Source organism: Grus americana, chromosome 3 (assembly GCF_028858705.1).
Source record: "Grus americana isolate bGruAme1 chromosome 3, bGruAme1.mat, whole genome shotgun sequence".
Classification (NCBI taxonomy): domain Eukaryota; kingdom Metazoa; phylum Chordata; class Aves; order Gruiformes; family Gruidae; genus Grus; species Grus americana.
The window spans coordinates 63,436,968-63,458,076 of record NC_072854.1 but is presented as its reverse complement, the minus strand read 5'-3'; the positions used below and the strand labels follow the sequence as shown (position 1 = coordinate 63,458,076).

General features: G+C 39.9%; 1 long non-coding RNA gene across 2 annotated transcripts in view; it reads right to left on the bottom strand.

Moving 5' to 3' along the window:
* Window positions 1-8,874, bottom strand: part of LOC129205241 (uncharacterized) — a 47,751-nt gene extending 38,877 nt beyond the window's left edge. For both annotated transcript variants that reach the window (XR_008576667.1, XR_008576668.1), the window contains exon 1: window positions 8,800-8,874. This is a non-coding gene — a long non-coding RNA (uncharacterized LOC129205241). The remainder of the gene's footprint in view (window positions 1-8,799) is intronic.
* Window positions 8,875-21,109: the final 12,235 nt, after the last annotated feature.

Sequence of the window (21,109 nt, the reverse complement as noted above, 5' to 3'; positions counted from 1 at the left end):
GAAGTCACGATCATATGCAATGTAAATTCAACACGATTGTGGTCTTCTCTTTTTTCCTAGTTGTTCTGCTGTAGGATAGCTACAGTGCTCTGCTCACTATTAATACTGCTGCTAGTAGTCCTTCAGTCTTTCAAAATACAATTTTGATATTCACTTATATGTTTCCATTCAGACTCACTGCCACAAAATTCTGTGGATCATTACAGTCCTTGGTTTTTCAAATATCATCTTACAGAATAATACGAAAATGTTTTGACATAACCATTACAATCCAGACTGAATTTTGGTAAGAGATCAAGGGAACAAAAGCAGCTTCGAATTATGAAGGCAGGAGATAAAAACCAAAAATCTCCTTGCTAGAGGTAATAGTTACAAGGCCTGATATATTACTTCTTATTTAAATTTATTATCAGAAATTGAGTAGCCAGAATGAACCAGTAGTTGCACAAAGCATGTTGAATTCTTTCATGTTACATATTTATTATATCCATTGATTGAAATGGGATTGTAAAATCCCACCTGATTAATAATTCAAGCTTTAATCCTCTGAATCCACTATTTTTTCATACATGTTTTGAAATTCTTTCAGTACCAATAGCAGCACTGTTGGTGCCATGTTACCTCTTCCAGAAAGAAATCATGAGAAGCTAATTTTGCTTTGAAAAACTGGGGATGGAAAGGAAAGGAAGCAGAGAAGAAAGGCGCAACCTTCCCTTTCATAGTCAGCAATAGCAAAAACAATTTAGTTCATATTTAACTATTTGCTAACTGTACTTTTAAACATTCCAGTGACCTTGTTTGAACAGAGGGTTCCTTTCATAGCACTGAAGTGGAAAAATGTGTATTTAAGTTTTGAGCCCTAAGGAAGAGTCTCAGTGTTTTCTTAAGGAAACACTTTTTGATGGCATCATTCTTCATGTTGTTTCATTATTTCAGATAGACTTGCTCCCACCGTACAAAAGACTCATCAGCATCTGGTAAAGTTATTTTGCTGTTTTTGTGGAAACAGGCCAAGACGTGCAATAACAGCTAGTAACTCTGTAGTAATGAAGTAATCATTTCCTGGAAATTTACAAGTTTAAAAATATTTTTAAATAAATATCTGAAAAGCAATATTACAATGTAGAAACCAGAGTGCATTCCCTTACTCCTTTAAAAGATTAGAAATGTGTGCACTGAAAGAAATGTTATTATGCCATGTATTATCATTTAGTACATACAGAATCACACTGCCTGCTTGCCCCCTGCATTGCCAGTCCATATGGCTACACCTAAACTGCATCCCAAGTAAACGGCTGGGTCCATGGTCATTTACAGGCCTGCCTTGCACACCTTTTAGCATGAACTGCTGAGCAAAGTTGGGTTATTTCAGGGAACAGGGAGATCAGGCTTATGCCACCCCTTCCTGAGGACGCCGGCACGCAATCTGAGGCATGGATTGGGCAGCCGTGCCGTGCCCTGCTGCCTTTCTGGATTTCAGCTGCGCTGCAGAGATGCCACGCTGTCACAGGGTCCCTCCTGGAAGGGCCACAAGGCCATCTGCTGCAGGGGGCGAACGGACCCACTGGGAAGCCTGATGCAAGGCTGCTTCTGGGGCTACAGGCACACCGGCAGCTGAGCAGGGTCACGGCGAGCGCACACACTTGCCGACTGCTGTAACAGCAGCGCGGATATAGTTTATATTAGTGTGAACTGCAGACAAGATGTAATAACTAGGTGTGACAAAAACGTCAGCAGGGAAAGTGGGAAAATGTTTTTACTTCTTAGTTATTATTGTCAAGCAAAAGCTAATGAGAGAGATGGGAACAGAAACCAGATCTCCTGTATCCCTGCCCACGCCAGACCCCCCCTCTCCTCCTCTCTAGTTTTTCTTTTTTCATCTGCTTGTAGATGGATTTGTTGATTTAGAAATACCTTCAGCATTATTGCAGAACAAGCTGAGGCTAACAGACTACACTGAAATATTTTGTTTGAACTCTAGACCTTACTCTGGCACACCTTCCTTTTATTGTATTACCGTCTCCTCACTTACCAAAAAAAGAATGAAAATGTATCCTAACCATTTTAATCGGCTTTCAGGGCTCATGATGACTTTGACAACTGATGTGTGTTTGATAACTATGTGGCAGTCATTTATTAATGTTTTGGTCAACATTTCTCCACATTTCATTCCAGGAAATCCTTCTATTCAATCCCAGTCTCCAGAGGTGGATGAGCTGGGTGTGGGTACAGCTTGCTGATCTTACCAAAGTTTTGCTTATGCTGCAAACTGATGATCTGGGAGAAAAATCTTATAAGAACACTAAAAATATCACTCATCCTGTGTTTTTTAGCTTCACCAGTGACTTGATGTTCTTGCTTCTCTCTCTGCATTGGTCTTTTTCTCTCTTATCCCCTCTCTGAATATACACTTAAATGCACAAACACTACTACCCACGCTCATCTCATGTTTCCTTACTTCTGCCCTCAACACTCCTGTATTTTACTCCAGGAATCACCTTTGACTTGACTGTGCCCACGCACTAAGATTAGTACCTACCTGGGTCTATCTCCCATGAAGGCCAGCCCCTCTGTCTCTGGATGTCTACACAGAGGAGCGGTGAAGAGCTGACAGGACATAAAAAGCAAAGCCTTCCACGCTGCGTAGATTTTAAGGGTAGCTGATGCAGTCTAGACAGATATTGCAATCTTTTTCACCAGTGCCAGCCCTACATCCAGATGGAAGAATACTGGGGGATCATTTCAGGGGATCATTGTGAGATTTCTTCTCATAAAACTCATGGTAAGGAACACTAGAAATGAAGGAATAATCTATCTGTACCTATATCCCAGTGTATATAACGCTGAATCACATACTCTCTTTAGGCTAGAATTCTGGATCAGGGGTGAGAAAACTTTAAGACAAAATAAGATCTTGTAAAAATTTTCACCTTGAATTTAACATGGACAGTGTTTTACAAATTTCAGGCCAAAAAATGAAGTTATAGTATTTGGTTTGCTGGTTTCTTTTCATCCATCTGCACTTACAGTTCTAGCCAGGAACAGAAAAAAAGGCACTATATAGGATCAGAAAGAATAAAACAAAATAGGAAGTTTTCATTTTCCCACAGCTTATGGCATATTTTTTCATCACAGAGGATCCTCATTTCTCTCCCACTTACGGAAATCACTGATTTACAAACATTCACCATGGGATTGGTGGGAACATGGAGCGCAGGGAGTTATACTTCTATTCAAAAAGCAGACACCTTTTTTGGACTCTGTACAGAGTAAGTAGTGTTCTGCTGACACAGCAAAACAAACAAACTACCTAACCTCCTGCCACACTCTGCACTGGCTAAAAGTCTCTTCCAAGGTTCGTGTCTGTATAACTCTTAGAGCTGTTTAAAAAAATGTTGATGTTCTCTTTGATAAAAATTTTCGTAACTCAGAAATATTACATGTCTTTTGTGTGACTGGATAGTTGCCAGATACAAAATCTTTAATCCTGCTGAAAATTTCATGTAGCTATGTCTTGAGAGGAATTATGAACAATAAGAATCACACTTAACTGAGGGCAAGCAAAGAGAATTTTCTGCAAAGACAGATATTTGCAAGTTTAATTTCCTTTAAAAAACTTTAAATAAAGGAAAGGCAATCTGAGAGTTTAGTAAAAAGAAGTCATGTGTCATGTAGTGATTAATACAGGTTGTCCTTGCATATGGCCTACCTGCTACATTGTCTTTCTACAACAATTAAGACACTTCACTGGAACAGGTTATATTGGGACTGGTGCTGTTTAACATCTTTATTGGTGACATGGATAGTGGGATCGAGTGCACCCTCAGCATGTTTGCCAACGACACCAAGCTGTGTGGTGTGGTCGACACGCTGGAGGGAAGGGACGCCATCCAGAGGGACCTTGACAGGCTGGAGAGGTGGGCCCGTGCGAACCGCATGAAGTTCAACAAGGCCAAGTGCAAGGTCCTGCACGTGGGTCGGGGCAATCCCAAGCACAGCTATAGGCTGGGCGAGGAATGGATTGAAAGCAGCCCCAAGGAGAAGGACTTGGGGGTGTTGGCTGATGAAAAGCTCAACATGAGCCAGCAATGCGCGCTTGCAGCCCAGAAAGCCAACCGTGTCCTGGGCTGCATCAAAAGAAGTTTTGTGACCAGCAGGTCAAGGGAGGTGACTCTGCCCCTCTACTCCGCTCCACCTGGAGTACTGCATTCAGCTCTGGGGGCCCCAGTACAGGAGAGACATGGAGCTGTTGGAGAGAGTCCAGAGGAGGCCATGAAGATGATCAGAGGGCTGGAGCACCTCTCCTGTGAGGACAGGCTGAGAGAGTTGGGATTGTTCAGCCTGGAGAAGAAAAGGCGGCTCCAGGGAGATCTAATTGTGGCTTTCCAGTACCTGAAGGGACCTACAGGAAAGATGGTGAGGGACTGTTGACAAGGGCAGAGAATGACAGGACAAGGGGTAATGGCCTTAAGCGGAAGGAGGGTAGATTTAGGTTAGATGTTAGAAAGAAATTCTTCACTGTGAGGGTGGTGAGGCACTGGAACAGGTTGCCCAGGGAGGTTGTGGCTGCCCCATCCCTGGAAGTGTTCAAGGCCAGGTTGGATGGGGCTTTGGGCAACCTGGTTTAGTGTAGGGTGTCCCTGCCCATGGCAGAGGGGTTGGAACTACATGACCTTTAAGGTCCTTTCCAACCCAAACCATTCTATGATTCTATGATTCTGTATTATGTAGTTTAAAGAAGACATCAAAGGCAGGGTTATTGAGGTTAGAGCTAAGAGTCTACAAGGGATTATCACGTAACCAGCAATGTATTACCTGTTTTAGAGCAGCTGGATTCACATGACAAAGCTTACAGAGAAGTCTAAATTTTAGTTTGATTAGATACCTTATGACTTCATATGGCTCAAACCTGTTGAGAATTCCCCCTCTAAAAGTGTCACATTTCTGTAGTATTGCAACAAATGAAACCATCTTAAAATCACTAAGAGTGAAAGTACTGTTCAGCAGTGCACTCACGTTATGTTGATATAACAATTTAACCTATAGCACATGTATTCTAACTAATAAATTTGAAGTGATGAAGTAAAATTAATACAATGTAGAGATCTAGTTCTGCAGGAACATACAGACATCTTTGATTTCAAACAGTGACTTAACATGTGTGCACAGATCTAAGGATTTGCCTAAGTCCTTGCAGTATTCCATCTTAAATGGAAAGAACAGAGGTGGAACAGATCAGACTGAAGAAAAAAAGCAAAGCAGCAAGTCAAAATGGCTTTGTGGGCCAGATGCAACAGACAATTTAGGTTCCTAGCATGCACCTAAGATTTAGATGGTGCTTATGTATTTAAATCTGATTCTCAAACCCAGACACACTCCACTCTTTCTTCATGCTTTCCATTAGAGTCCTCTGCATTCTTCTAAGGATGATGAGAATTTTCCAAGTTTCAATGAACTGGACTATGCAATGCCTGGATCAATTCCAGGATGCAGAAGACACATATTTCTGCTAAAATATGTGAGATAACCAATCTGATAGGTATTCTTAAACCATTCATAAACCACATCTGGCGCACTGGAGTCCCTACAAATGTGGTAGCAATGCTGCTTTCTATTCAAAGAGAAGACCTGGAGAGGAGCTCCTGCCCGTGCTCTGTACATCATACCCTATAAGTTAGCACACTCACCATTTTGCCTTCTATTCAGGCCTGCCCTTACTATCACCTGAGACTGCTTTAGTATTTTCCTAAATAAATCTTCCATGTGAAACACAACAGTGATGCTCAGAACAGGCATTAGAGACCACAAGTGTTCGCTCCTAAAGAAATGCAGTAAGTAATAAGCTACAAGATTCCTGATTCCTCAAAGATTTTCTTCCTGATTGATTGAGTGATTCTTGAATTTTTCCTGCATGCTTTCAATAAATGCAATGAAAAATATTCTCCTTTGCTATTCTTTAGTCTCTCATTAGGATTTTATTACAGGTGGTGAAAGCTGTCGGTATAAAAGCCTGTAAGCAGAGAAAATCACTGACCCAAACCTTGTATTTCCTGTATAAGTGCTCTAAATAGCAACCTATAGTACAAAAGATGGGCACCACCAGCTGTGCCTCTGGCCATATTTTAAAAGAATGAGCCCTGCCCAGGTGTTTTTTATAGCAAGAGCTTAGAGCTGTGCTCCGAGTTTTGCACCTCTGCAGAATAGAGAGATCCTTTTTAAAGCACCAGGCAGATCATCCCCAGGCTCCAGAAAGGGGAAACATTCAATATGGGTGTTTACCCTCAGCAGTTCCTTTCCTAGCATTCCTAGCATTTTGTTAGTCTTAGGCAGCTGCCTGTTGATTTTAGGCAGTCGCATTCTCAAAGTACTGCCAGTTTTGAATCTCGTTTTGACGCACTCCATTCCCAGAAGCACTGCTGAAGGAACCCTGATGCTAATTCAGTGTTTTGAATTCACCAAGAGAAATGGACTGAAAAAAAATCAGGTAACAGATGGGTCTAACCTGGGCCAGTGCAGATCCTATATTCAACAGAGAAGCAGCTTAAAGCAATGGTGGGACCACCTCCAGATGCTGAAGTACCTTCAATCCAATCTTGTAAAACTAGTGAAAAAAATTTAGAAATTTGAGGACATGTATAAATCACTTAGGTTTTCTTTAGTAAAAGATCTTGAGTGGAGTTTCTAAAATTTCTCAAATTAGTGGTAGTGGTAACAGTTTGCTTCTGTTACTGATTTATTCACAGGAAATGGTTTCACAGCATAGCAATACACCACAGATAGGATAATTAGGTACTGTGTTTTGGGCACTCACAGTAGGTTTTCCTCTAATATACCAAAAGAGGAATATTTTAAACAAAACATTTCAAAAGCCTTCTACATCTCTTAACATCCGGAATAATAAACTGTCTTGCTACCTTTGCATAATCTGCAACTCTGCAGTATCTGCAGGAAATCCACAAGAAAAACCTCACTTACGCATATATTCACCACAGCAAAATCACGTGGTCAGCAAGGTGAAAATAACAGCCGAAGCTTGATGCAGCTGGAATAAATTTGAAATATAAAAGACAAAACCACCTACTCCTCATCATTATTTTATATAAATAGAGAGTTATATTGTATTATATTATAAATACTAATGAAATCCACACACACAAACACACCATTAAAACATACAAATACTAAAAAATGCAAAAAAATTACAAATATTTTAATGTGAAATTTTTTAATTGTTAAAATGTAATATGTGTATGCATATGTACTGGAAGGACACAAACGCACACTTAGTCACTCTATGTTATTATAATCCTCTATGTCAATAGAAATCTTCTGTGCTGGTTCTAACTTGTCTACTTTGGAACCACCTGAAATCAAAGTTTGACCTTCTGGGTTTAAAATCTACATATATATCAATTTATATCCACAATTGCACATTTTATGAAAGAAATCACTAGCTAGCTTTCAGAAAAATCAATGTGACCCTATTTTAATTTAATGCATATCTCATTAAGAGCTAATTTTATACAAGCATTTTTAGTCCTACAAGGGAGTGTTACATTATGATTAGTTTGTTGAGTGCCACTGTACAATACCTCTGTCTTTACAAAGTAAAATACTTATGTCAGAGCTTTATAGCAGACATATTTACAAAAAGCATGTAGTTAACTTCACAAAATGGCACATTAGTCCTTAATTCTGAAGAAAAATATATCACAAGACTAGGGAGGGGTGAACCGCTGCTGTCCAAACACAAGCCAAATACGAACCTTTTCTGGGCTTTGAAAAGGTTACACTAAATTTGCTTGTTTGCTTTCAGTTTTATGCACCGTGGCTCTTCCTAGATTCAGGCAGAAGCTGAAGTATCATACAGTGCTAAGAGAAAAGCTCTTCCTCTGCTACTGTATTTCTGGTCTGATGAGAAACAGGAAATACCAGGAGTCTCACGAGAGTGCCTGTTCTCTGAAGAGCTCCAGCTCAAATGGGGATCATTACACAAACCCATCTGAGCCTGAAAACTTTTTGAAATTGGCCTATTTCTAAGTGGGACACAAAAAATCCTAGCAGAATTCAGTACCTTCATCACTTGAAGAGGAAGTGAAACAATACTGTTTGTCCGACACGGCGACAACAGGCATTAACTATGGATAAACACTGAATGGAAACCTTTCCAACTCTACACACAGATCTCTACATGTAAAACATGCTTTAACAAGCAAATAAAAGCAAACTTTTTCAAACAGGGGGTCATGTCTTCACTTTGCAATAGCTTAAAGGGACTGGATTTTTCCACGTTGCATGGTCACCTTTTCTGAGAAGCAGAAGCCTTCAAGTTTTATCATTAAGTATACAAAACCTCAGCCACTCTGAGCTGTAGTTTTTAAATCCTTGATTAGAAGTTTTAAAACTCAAAAGGTATTCAATTTTGATTAACAACAAGAGAATACATAAGCAGAGTGGCTACACTGGTGCCAAAAGTATTGCTGACAACAGCCAACAGCAGATGCTTAGAGAAAGAGTATAAAAAACAGACAGAGTGAGCCCTTCTCCAGGAAGGATTTTGCCAACATGGTAAGGGACCTTCTGAAACAGAAGCCATATTTGGGCCATTACGTTTACTGGCAATATGAATCTATCCTATGTATATTTTTAAATTTCATTTTGAAAACAATCATATTTTTGTCCTCAAGATCTTGGGGCAATGAATCCAACAACTTAACTATGCATTGTATGAAAAAGTGCTTCCTTTGATTTGCTTTTAGAATTGCTGGGTTACAAAGTGCATAATCATTCCTTACTCACCTTCTCCATGATTTTATTATGCTTCTTCCTCTCAAGCCACCTCTGGTCTTTTTCCACACCAGAGGGGTCTCTCCCGATCTATTAACTCCCTCTGTTCCATACTTCTGACCAGTATTTTTGTACTTTATATCCTAATATTTACTTTCTGGAAGGAGGTAACCAGAACTGCACTTAATGTTCAAGATGTGAGCATATCCTGGATTTATTTAGTGGTGTAATGACTCTGTTTATTTTGCTCTCTGTTCCTTTCCTCATTCTTTTCATGGTTTTGGCTGGTAATATGTGAACTGATGTTTTCAGAGGCCTGCCCAAGGAGTCCAAGATGTCTTTCCTTAAAAATAACAGCTCATTTAAAGTCCATTGCTTTGCAGACATAATTAAGGTTTCCACCCCTCCCCCCCCCCGTACATTATTGATATTAAGACGCAAGCATCGTGTTTTTACCCACTTACTAAGGACTACAAAGTCCTTTGGCAACTAGCCATAGTTTTGGCCATCCTGAACAATTTTTGATTATTGGAAAATTTCTTCATATCCTTGTTCCATCACTTTTTTCAGTCCCTTTATGAGTAGCTGAACACATTTCCCAGCATGTACCCTCGTGAGACTCCAATGGAAACCTCCCAGCATCATGAAAACTTACTCATTTTTAATCAGTAATCTTTCCTTGAAAGGATATTTTTTCTTCTCTCCTGCAGAAGTTTGGCCTCTTCACAAACCATTGTGAAGGACTTTGTGAAAAGTTTTTGGAAATCCAAGTATGGTTGACTCACTAGACCACCCTCATCCACACGCTGTTGACTCTTTCTAAGAACCACAATACATGAGTGAGAGTGGCTTCCCTCTACAAAAGCCATGTTAAATTTTAATCTATGTATTTGACTATTAGTTCTATTCATTACTATCCTTTATAAAGATTTGGCTGGTAATGGGGTCAGACTTAGAGTCTGCAGGTTGCCAGAGCACCCACGGACTTCTAAAGTCACCTTTACCTCCTTCACCTCCTCAGACTCAGCGACTGCTATACAAGAGGCATGTTACATACATTTCTTAGTTCACTATTTTCATAGCTGAGCTCTTAAAACTCCAGGGTGGCTCTGGTAATCTGATGATTCTTATCCATCATTCTACAAGGCATTTTATTTTTTTTTTAAATACAGTGACAGCTTGATATAAAAAAAAATGAAGGAATATATCCTGCAGGTTTCCTATGTAATCCTATAGATACCTGTACTGTCCTCCTACAGAACTGCATCTTCCCATGGCTTCTTGATGGCACCCATGCTAGGGACTGGATTTGGTATGGGTAGCTTAGTAAAGTTGTTTTCTAAGACTGTAAAATGTGAACATGAAATCTCTCAGAAAAGCAGCTAGGCTAGGTCTTAAGAGAACTATGAATCTTTAAGAAAAAGACTAAGCTGAGCTTGAATCACTGACTAAAGAAGCCAGCACAGGCTGTGGAGAACTGCAGAGAAGCGGCAAGTACAGGCAAAAGCTTCTGTCCTATCCACATCCCGCTGAAAGTGAAGGAACTGCTAAGGATAGACAGCACCACCAGATTAATACAGTTTTAAAGGCAGTTTCTTAAAATTCTTAAGAGCGTTGCCATTGTAGCTAATGTTCAAACAATTTGATACAATTTTTTTCGGCCTTAAAGAGGTTTTGGAGGAGGAATGTAGAACACGGGAACTGACATACCAGTCAGACAAGGTGATCAGTCTAGGAGCTGTGATTACTATCCTATTTGCAATAGTGCTCAGCAGATCTCCTACAGATTCAGAGTTAAAGATTACAGCAAAGTGCAAAAATTATACCTCTTCTTAACTCTCTAAATCTCATACAGGTTTAGGTTTCTTATATCTTCATTTTATACTGTCTTGAATCCTCATTACTTCTAGACTCTTATGCCCTGTGGAAATCCATTCTGCATGTTAAATTTCAATTCTGTGATTATTTTTAATCTATTTTAAATGTACTACCTTAAAATGCCATTAGCATATCCTGGGGTTTGTATCATGAGAGAAGATATACACATATATAGCTATCTCACTTTTTATCGAAAATGTCTTAAATCTAACGAGTTTGCACCCTAAATCCCACTCAATCATTATATGTTTCATATAATTTTAATTTCACTCCACTCATATTTTTTTAGTTCTGGTCAGAACAAAACATGTCAATACAGCAGAAATGTTGTTCTACAGCAACTTGTATTCCCCAGAAATACTAATGAGTATAGATTAGTATCGATTACAAGAAAGCCTCTAAACACTTCTACCTCAAGGTTTCAGGGTCCACAGATATTTTTGACCAGGTTTAGAAAAATATAGGATCTGGATGATGATTTTCAGGTTAAATTTCTCAGATGTTCACCTCTCTATTTCCACGTAGTACCTCTCCCCTTCTCTCTACTCTCCCCGCTGGCCCATTTCCTTCATTTCTCTCTTGTTCGTGTTCACGTTCGACGTTTTCACTCCACGAGCACGCATTCAGATTTTTACAATGCACTTTTCTTCTGTCACTTTGTAAAAGTCCTAGACAAAAATACAAATGTAAAGACTTTTTTTATAACACTGTTACAGACTGCCATTTTAACAGCATCATCTGTCATCTTAATAACGTCCCTGGAGCAAGATCGTAGCAGCGCATATCGCAGCCTGTAACAAATCCTGTCAGACAGTCCTGATAAGGTCTTTTCAGCTGGAGACTATTCAGACTGTATTTAGACACAGTCACACTAGGCCTGCATGCTGTCAATTTTCCCCTGGCCCCTGTAGGCTGTGGAACTGCAGGCAGGGGAATATTTCCTGTGCATAGTTTTTCTATCTGTCCCCCAGGCCAGTTTTCCTAGGTCTTCTTCTAGACAAGGGCTGACTCTACACCATCCTCCCACCTTGCCCTCTGCGGACTCCGGTGTTACAATTCATCCCTCAAGGACATGTGAGGCTGAGGCATTACCTGCATGCATCTCCTTGTTGTAGATTATTTTTAAATAAATTTTGGGCATTCTTTCAGGTGAGGTCACAGGACTCTCAGGAGACAAGAAATGCAGTTTGAACCCATCCTGAATTCTGCCAAGGGCTTCTCCTCCAAGACAGGTGATCTGCCTTCCATGCAGCATGCTTTCCTCTTTCTTGGCAGGCTCCGCAATGAGTTCCTGTCACAATAAAAATATTATCTCTGTTTTTCTGCCTTTCCTGCGCTTCCTGCACGAGAGCTTCACTGGATAAGTCAACACAAGGTGTGACAGGCTTCTGCAATTATGGCCTCAATCATGACACGCTCTGCAGCCCGTCCACCTTCTACTTACACAGCTGTTTGCAGGTGGTCTGTTGGTTGTGCCAGTTAATGCTGGGAGGTATCTAACAGCCTGCTGTACCTCCACTGAATTTAAGAATTGCCTTTGGAGGTCTGCTGTCCTTAATGACCAAATGTACCATTTGAAGGCAACTGTCAAAAGGCAGTGTAGATAAAACCTCCCCTCCACCCATCTACTGGAGCCTGCCAGCAGTGCGGTTTTTAAGATTCAGCATTAGACTGTCATTTCTTTGTCTTCCTTTTTGGGGGATTTCCACATTCAAACCACCATCCCCAGCAGAGCTGCTGGAGAAGACTGACTTCATGAAGGATGTGGCTATCTCATTGTTACAAGTCAGGACAACTCAAGCTTTTTCATCACTGTAGGCAAAATTGAACATAGAGGAGGCAGCGCAACCGCCCTAGGCTCCATGCCCCACCCCATCGCTGCTCTGTTAGTCCACCAGCACCACAACCTTTCCTTTCAGTTGCAAGACCATGCACAATGGGGCTGAGCATGCACATTTCAGGGCTACCAGCACCCATTAATGTGGATTTTGCTCGAGCTGCTCAGTGAGAACCTTGTCTGTGAGAACTGCTCTGCTGCTATTACCACTTAAAAGTAACATGGTTTCAGAATTGAACAGCAACTGCCACCCAAGAAGATGAGAATTCCTTTCGGTCTTTTCTTTCAGGACATGATTTGGCTAGTCCTCTTAGTTGATCTCTGCAGACACCAACTTTAGTTTGACCATGCTTATACCCAGCCAGAGTTTCAACATCCTCCCATCTGCATCTGAGGGATCGAAGCCTGTGCTGTCTACATCTGACACAGGAGCCTGACAGCATCTGGCTGACTCCGCACACATGGAAACGTTCCCTTACACAGTGATTCACAAATGGTAGTTCCCCAAATTGCAACAGCACTTCTTACAACAGATAAAATGTAAAATCCAGAGCTAAAAGCAACAAGACAGTGAAGATGATGTTATTTATTATTTTATACAGTACATATATGGTACTGTACTGTGTATTATTAATACTGCAATGCACTAAGCAGTAGGCAGAATATGTGCCTAGGCAGAAAAAAGTAGGGTTTGGAACTTAAATACATAATCTTTAAATCTGAATTTAAATCCCAAGAACCTTTTCATAAAGCTGAACAGAGCTAAGCACAGCAGCCCCAGGTTTTAGGTTTTTGCGTTCTTTTTTTTTTTGAGCTGATAATAAACCAGTAAAAGCTGGGTGGCAAAGAAAAAATGTCAAGTCTCACTCTACAGACCCTCTCAACACTCCACATGTTTGCCTCTAACAATACCTATTTATCATCTTCTAAATTACATTGAGATCAAGGGATGATAATGACAGAAGACTAGAAAAATGCAGGCAATATTATCTGTAATTTATTTGGTGGATAAAAGATTATCAGAAAAAAGACATACGAACTGCAGTTTCCTTATCTTTTGTATATCAACCCACTTTCTGTCAGAAGGCTAAATTTCGTGAAAAGTGCATTAAAAGCAATTTTGCAAAAGGTCATAATTGCAACCACAGCTAGCATTTCCTAACTAACCTTGGGGACTCTTCAGTAAATTATAATATCCAGTAGATGACATCTCTCTATTAATAGATACCAAAAATGTCCTGTTCTTCATAACACGTGTATGCCACATATGGAAGTAATTTCCTGTTACAGTATTATCTGGACTAAGAAAAAGAAGACATTCACTTCCAGGAGGCCTGACTGACAGCTTTTCTTGTATTTTCCAGCAGGCCTGGATACACGATATGAAAGCTCTGAGGAACCGAGCTTTTGCATCCTATTTTTTTATCCCTTTAATAGGAAAAGATGTGTAGCATGATGAGACGTATTAGCATGGTCATATACGCATTTCCCTAGCAGGAGACAAACATTATTTTCCACTGCAACTACATATGTAAGAGCCAACATTTTCATTCTTCAAAAGAATTTTTGTTAGTTGAATGTTAGTTAATTAATATATGTACAGTCTTTACGTTTTGTAAATACAATTCTAGTTTGCAAACAAAGGTTAATCAATTAAACTGAGGTCATTTAAAGCAGAGTGTCAGTCAGAAATAGATTGGGGAGTCTTTATATATCTCATGCTGCCACAACTTTAAATGCTGTCAGCCTTTAGGATCAGGTTGTGTTTGCTGTTTCGCTTGTGCCATACTCTTTAAAAGAAACCAAAATCTGGAGATGAATAAAATAAAGTAAGTTCAGAGTATTGAGCTTTCAGACATAAATATGTAGAAGAAAAACCACAGCTTTCCAGGAGGAAACTTACATAGTACAAGCCATAAGCTGGTTGGAAACAGTGCTATAATCACATTTAATAAGGCTTTCTTTATAGAGAATAAGGTACTTGAATGACTTTATAGAAATGCACAACAGAACAAACAGTAACTATTCAGAGAAAAGAAAGGAGGTGGATAGTTCTGACCAGGTCTCCGCTGCACTCCTGCCAGCCCGGCTGTACCTGTCCAGTGGGTGGTTTGCAACGCTACAGCTGCACCAGCTGCAAACATCTCTCTGCAGGTGCTGTTACACGGACAAACCCGGGCCCGGGCTGGAAAACCTTCCTTGCCCAGAATGAGGAGGAAAGCAACGACAGGGTGCCACGTGGAACAAAGCAGTTCTGCTGCTCTGAGCTGCATTCCCACTTAGCACTACTCACAGAATATGCAGCTGCAGTAAATACTCTAACAAAGCAGGCCTGGTGTAAATCTGGGTGAGGTGATGCCTGGGCTTAGAAGGAGTGTGAGCTAAACAGTAACAATAAAGTACTACATATACCCTTAAAAGAAGGACACAGTTTGGAAAGAAGGAAACTGAGAGAGAGATTTCTAACTGTAAAGAAAGTGATTATATGGATTCAATCATCTAATAGTAAGGAGATGAAAAAAAATTACAGGACTTCAATGAAGCACTATGGTCTCTTCTGTGAGTACTCTTATGGATTATTAAATGGCATATAAATAGGAAAAGAGGTCATCGGGGTACTTCTAAAAATGAACAAACACGCTACGTCTAGGACACACAGTCTGTCTATAAAACTAATTGCAAGCAGGCTGTATCACATTTTCTCTCATAAACTTGCACATTACAGAGCCAAATTTAGGTTAATTGTGAAGTTGGAGGCAAGTGCAAAAGCATTTCAGTTGCTGAGAAATGTTTCCCTTTATTAAAAAAAAAAAAAAAAAAAGAAGAAGAAGAGAAGAGAAAAGAAAAAAAAGAAACATCTCCGGAGGTTCACTGCTAGCTTAGTTTCTGGTTTGTGTCAACTTGTTTATATCAGCTGCTGATTTGCGTCACTGGCTTGGCTTTGTGGTTGTATCTGGGGCCTGATGGACACCCTGGTGCATTAAGAAATTCACCACAACAGTACAGCATGTTAAGATCAGATAGCACAACCTAATGTTGTTTTCTTAAGCACACACACCACACACAACCCTACTGAAAAATTACTGGAGGCAGCTAAGAGAGGCAAACTATCAGTTTGATGCAAACCAGGTTTAAATTCAGCTAATGAGGAAAATGTCCATGTAGCACAACAAAAGTGCACGTCAAATATTTTTAAGGGTACAAGAAAGTTGTACATACATTTTTAAAAGTGTTTGTATTTCTAGGAATCAAGACACAAAACATCTCTTCACTTCCTCTAAGTTTTTAGTACAAACATCTCGAACCACTGCAGATTCACTGTGTTGTGCAAGGAAATTTTTTACTTTGAGATGTAAAACATTATTTTAGCTATGGCTTTAATTAGCTCCTTGGAAATTAAAAAAACAAATCCAGGATATTTAAGCTCGAACATCTGATCTGATCATTTGGAATACTGAGCACAGCTTAACTTAGATGATCTGCTTAAAACATGCATATTTTCTAATATATTCACAGTATACAGGGTGGCCATCCAGAAGCCAAAATTACATTTTCAGCTTTGTGCCCATCATTAGATGACACGTATTCTCACATATAGAACTGCCTAATGAAAGCGCCTGTCTAACTGTGCCCATATAGCTGAAAATGCCGAGCAGGGACGACCGCAGTTCTGAGGGCAGACTTCAATAAAGCTAACAACTTTTTACTTCAGCTAATGTTCTGCTTCATGTTTTCTGTCCAAGCTTCCACAACTAAGCCTTACAATTCTTTCTAGTTTTGTGATAGCTCATAGGAGGTCTAGTGAATAAACAAAGATAATATGTGTCTATAATCTTAACACAGATATTTCATAAGAGAAAATAAAATGTTTTCAAAACCATGTCTGCTTTATGCAAACTTCCTTCAGAAAACACTGAAAGTCATTCCAAGAGCCTCAAAATATTCCATGAAGATGGTCCTGAAATAAAACATGGATTTTCTGTTTAAAATTTACAAATTTGATAAAATTTGTGTTAAGATATTAAATGTCTTTTAAGATACACATCACAGTTGAAATGTTTTGATTAATCTGTTTTACTTCTCTTTTTCTTTCTGAGAATTTCAAAATATTTGGCTGTTGCCCAATTTGAAATGAAGTCAGATTTTGAAATCTCAAATTCTTGAGTAAAGTAGAATGATTATCCCCTAGGTTGTTCTGATAATATACTATATTTAGATGGAGGAGCTGAAGTTTTAGAGATTAAACAATGAGTTCAGGAAGGCCCAGCAAAGCAAAAAAATCTTACAAAGAACAATAACCCTATTTTTAAGCACTGGGTCCAGGAATAATCCAGGAAAAAGCACGTCCCAGTCTGTACAGTCTAGAGCTGGTTTTCAGAAGTATGTGGTTCCTCCCAGCAGAACGTGGTAACAGCTTACCTACATCTTCTTTTTCTTGTCTTGGTCCTCACTAGGAGAAACAAAAATGGTGCTGTTGCCTGCACAGAAAATGGAAGTGAAGGTCACGAGAACTGCTATAGCAGCTTTACACCTCCCAAAAGATTCTACAATGCAGGAGCAACTCCTTTAGTAATGAGTAAAAGTTCATGGGGGGTGGGGTGTGTGTGTGTGTGTGTGTGTGTGTGTGTGCAGTGTTGCCCTGTGAAGTAGAAAAGCTGACCTCCAGATCTGTTCAAACACACAATGCTCATTCTCATCCTAAGGATCTTCCCTCTTTTTCCCCTCTCCTATGTGTTAATATTAATGCAAAGCATCATATAGCATCCTGACTGGAAGGTATTCACCTACAGTCACCACTCTCAATGGATACCGAGAGCCTCATGAGGAGCTGGAACATGTGGTGTCAAAGAGAAATGTACGGCTGGCAGCTTGGTTTGCTGTGTTTCACCTGCATTTTGAAGTAAATGGCAGATTCTGTGGAGGGTTGTTATGATTCACTCCTCCAGAAGTATAATAAAAAAGCAAGTATTTGAGACATCTTTCTTCTTTCTTTCTTTCTTTCTTTCTTTCTTTCTTTCTTTCTTTCTTTCTTTCTTTCTTTCTTTCTTTCTTTCTTTCTTTCTTTCTTTCTTTCTTTCTCTTTCTTTCTTTCTTTCTTTCTTTCTTTCTTTCTTTCTTTCTTTCTTTCTCTCTCTCTCTTTTTCTCTCTTCCTCTCTTCCTTTCTTTCATCCCTGGAATTCTGATTTTGTTCAACACCTTTTGTAAACATTTCCACATCTCCATCTGTATCAGGACTCCTCAGCTCTGGAACTGGGAGCTTCTGAAAACATTGTGAAGTGTTAACACAGCTGGTGGAGTCTGCCACACCAGCTGGAAGAGGAACACTGAGGATCTGGTGAGTACCAGTGAGCCAGAAAACAGAGCTGGAGTAGCTCTGTGGTTTCAGGGCTGTGGCACAGACCTTGGGCTTTAAGGTATTCTGGTCTTGCTGGCTCCAGCGTAGGTGGGAAGGACCCAGCTACAAAGGCACAATGAGGAGCAGTTTGCCCATAGCTCGGAGTGTGAAGACAGTACTGAGGATACCAGCACTCCCTGGATGCCCAGCTCCAGCATGGGGAGGCTGGGAAGAACACAGAAGGGATGAGCAGTGCTCTCCAGTGTCAATCTCACTAGATTTGTGCACCAAAGAGCACCATCACCTCATCCACATGGGAACCACTTCCCTTGGGGGCTCCTCTGCTCTCCACCACTACAATAAGTCAGGAGTTTTGACTTCCCCATGTTCTCAGGTCTCTTGCTCCTCAGTCAGCCATCCCAAAATGCTTCCCTGGTTCCCCAGTTCCATCCTTTCAGGCCTCCTTAAAAATTGCAGAAGGGCCATGAAGTATGCTATTATGACAGTCAGAGAAACTTGGAAAGGAGAGTTTGCAAAAATATTTACTATGTGAACTCCCTTCTGCTTGTCTTCATAGGAACTGAACTAAGTGACCAAGGGGGAAATTTGAAACCAAAGCTTCTAACTGAACCCACAATTAAATAGAAAATCAACATGCCCTGAAATGACAACTAAAAAGCTATGTCAAAAGCACAAGTCTTCACTGCCTTTATAGCTTTACAACAATTTTTTTCCAATTTGTTTAAGTATGTACTAATTGGATAAGAAACACAGGAAGATGACTCTCTGGTGCTTTGCTGACAGCTTGAACTCCTTCTATTTAGTTCAGAGGTTTGACTAACTGCTCATTGTCAATTCTGACTGTTAGTCACTTACTTTGATGTAGCAGTCAGAAAATAAGAAGTTAAGTCAGTTCTTTAGTCCAACAATCCTCTCTAGCTGAGATCATAAGAATATGCAATTTTGGCTGTAATACATTTTATTTCTTCGGCCATTTCAGTATTGGGAGATAATTGTTTTATTGTAGGAAGAAGGTGTATATGAATAAAAAAACCCCAACAAACAGACAAGTAACCATTTCTGAAATAAACAACTGTGTATTGAAAAGTGTACATAATGTTGTTCAAGTATTTTCACTTATTTTTTCACACTCCTACTTCATTTTATGTAACTGACATGATAAGAATGACACCATGGGTGAGGCAGAGTTAGTACAGTTAGATAATGTGATAGAAATGGTATCGAATGGCAACTATTCCTCTTAAAAATGCCATGCTTAGTTACAGGTTTATATACCAATAAATAGACAATTTTGTTCCCAAAGTCATATTTTTTTCCTTCAGTGTTGTTCATAAGGTGTGCAGACAACTCAACCTTCCCAGCATGCTGCACCAGCTAGTCTAAAAGGAAGAGATAGATCCCATGCCCACTGTGCTTCTCAGCCTCAGAACTACAAAACTTCCAAATAATCTGAGGGAGAGGGCTAGAAAGGTGGTTGTGAGTGTACATATAGAGAAAATATCTTCAAGAAGAACCGTAGATGGACATCTTTCTCCCATGATTACTTGTTTATAAGAATTTTCACACTGTGTGACTCTATGAAAGACACCTAAATAAAATTATTATTGACCTCAGGAATGATCCTGGACTTTGAAGCTGAATAGAATGTCTTCTGAAGACAAACCTTAGAGATGGAGATACTTTGCAGAGGTCAGTGATGGTCACTTCAAGTCTAACAGAAAAGGCCTTGATGGTTACAGGCATAATAAAACACAATTAACTTCTTTACGTTGATACACCTATCCCATCTTTCTGCCACTAGTGTGTGTGGGGTAGATACTTTTTAAACATCCTGGCCTATCAACAGAAAAAGTTGAAAGCTTGCCCATCAACAAAGTTATAGAGGGAAACCTTGGTCATGACAGGCTGTAGCTTAGAAAATAATTACAAATTAATCTATGATTAATCTTCTGACTCAAGCTAAATTGAAGATGACCTCAGGAAGAAATTCAGAATGGGTCTGAACTGTGCCTTTGTCCTGAAAAATGTATCAATAGAGATCTGTGTGAAGGACAGCATTTCTTACGGAGGCCTTGGGAAGCTGTCTTCATCAACAGATGAAAGAAGGATTAAGTAACTGCCCTCACAGTGAGGTCTTTTCCCTGATACTGAAGCTTCACGATATCTCATCAAGCCTGTCCAAAGGCTGAACCCAAGAGACACTTCCAAACACCACTCCAAATGGCAGGACATGTATTGCAGTGTTCAATGAAGTGTTGAGGGGGACAGCCTTTGCCTACAGCAAAATAACATCTTGGTGACATTTGTCCAGCTGCATCCCAATAAAGAACGCCAGATGATAAAGCACTTCGTGCCAGATATGGCAAAAAGGGCCAAGTATTTCAATATGCGTAACTACACCGACACCAACAAGCAGAAGCAAGAATATTAGACTGATGCCAATGTGTGCATTGCCAATCCTGACTTCTTTGGTGATGTTTCTGTAATGTAAATCATACTCAAGAAAGAGTAATTCGGGCTCAGGAAGTATAGTGTTTGTGGAGCTTTGCCCTACCATGACAGACGTAGTTACAGCAATATAGGAGAAAGTCATTCTCAGCGCAAGAGTCACTGCTCGGCACCAGCAAAAGCTGCTCCGACAATAACTGAAAGGCCACTTCAGTGGTTACAGGCATGTGGATGAGAAGGAATATTAGGTATTGTTCAGAAGAGACTCCTGAGGCCAAACACTAGAAGGAGAATCAGATAACTTCAAAGAGGACTAAAAAAATCTTTCACCCAAAACAATGAATGATACAGATATAAAAGGTCAGATTTAAAAGACTGAGGAGAGTCAAAAATATGGAGTATTTACTCCTTTACTCCAAAGACTGGGAAGTGGGGAAGAGCTTGTGGGTAAGCCTCATCAAACAAAAAGTTCTCCCATAGCAAATGTTTGGCTATATGTACAGGGACAGTGTGAATGTAGATGAGAGAGGGAGAATATGAAGGAAAATACAGTTTTGCTAAATGGCCTGCCAAAGGCCTCGCTTTCTCCAGGGATATTTGTCCAAATTTTCATGATTTTAAGCTGTTACAAATCAGAGAGAATAGAGCTTTGTGAGAAATACGTAAACAGGTCAGTATGACACTCATCATATGAATGGATAACTGATTTTAAGACAGAGTCAAAAGCTGTAATACAGTTATTGCTCAACTTACGTGTTTAACTGGTGCCAGTATCACAGAATGAAAACACAGTTTAATATAT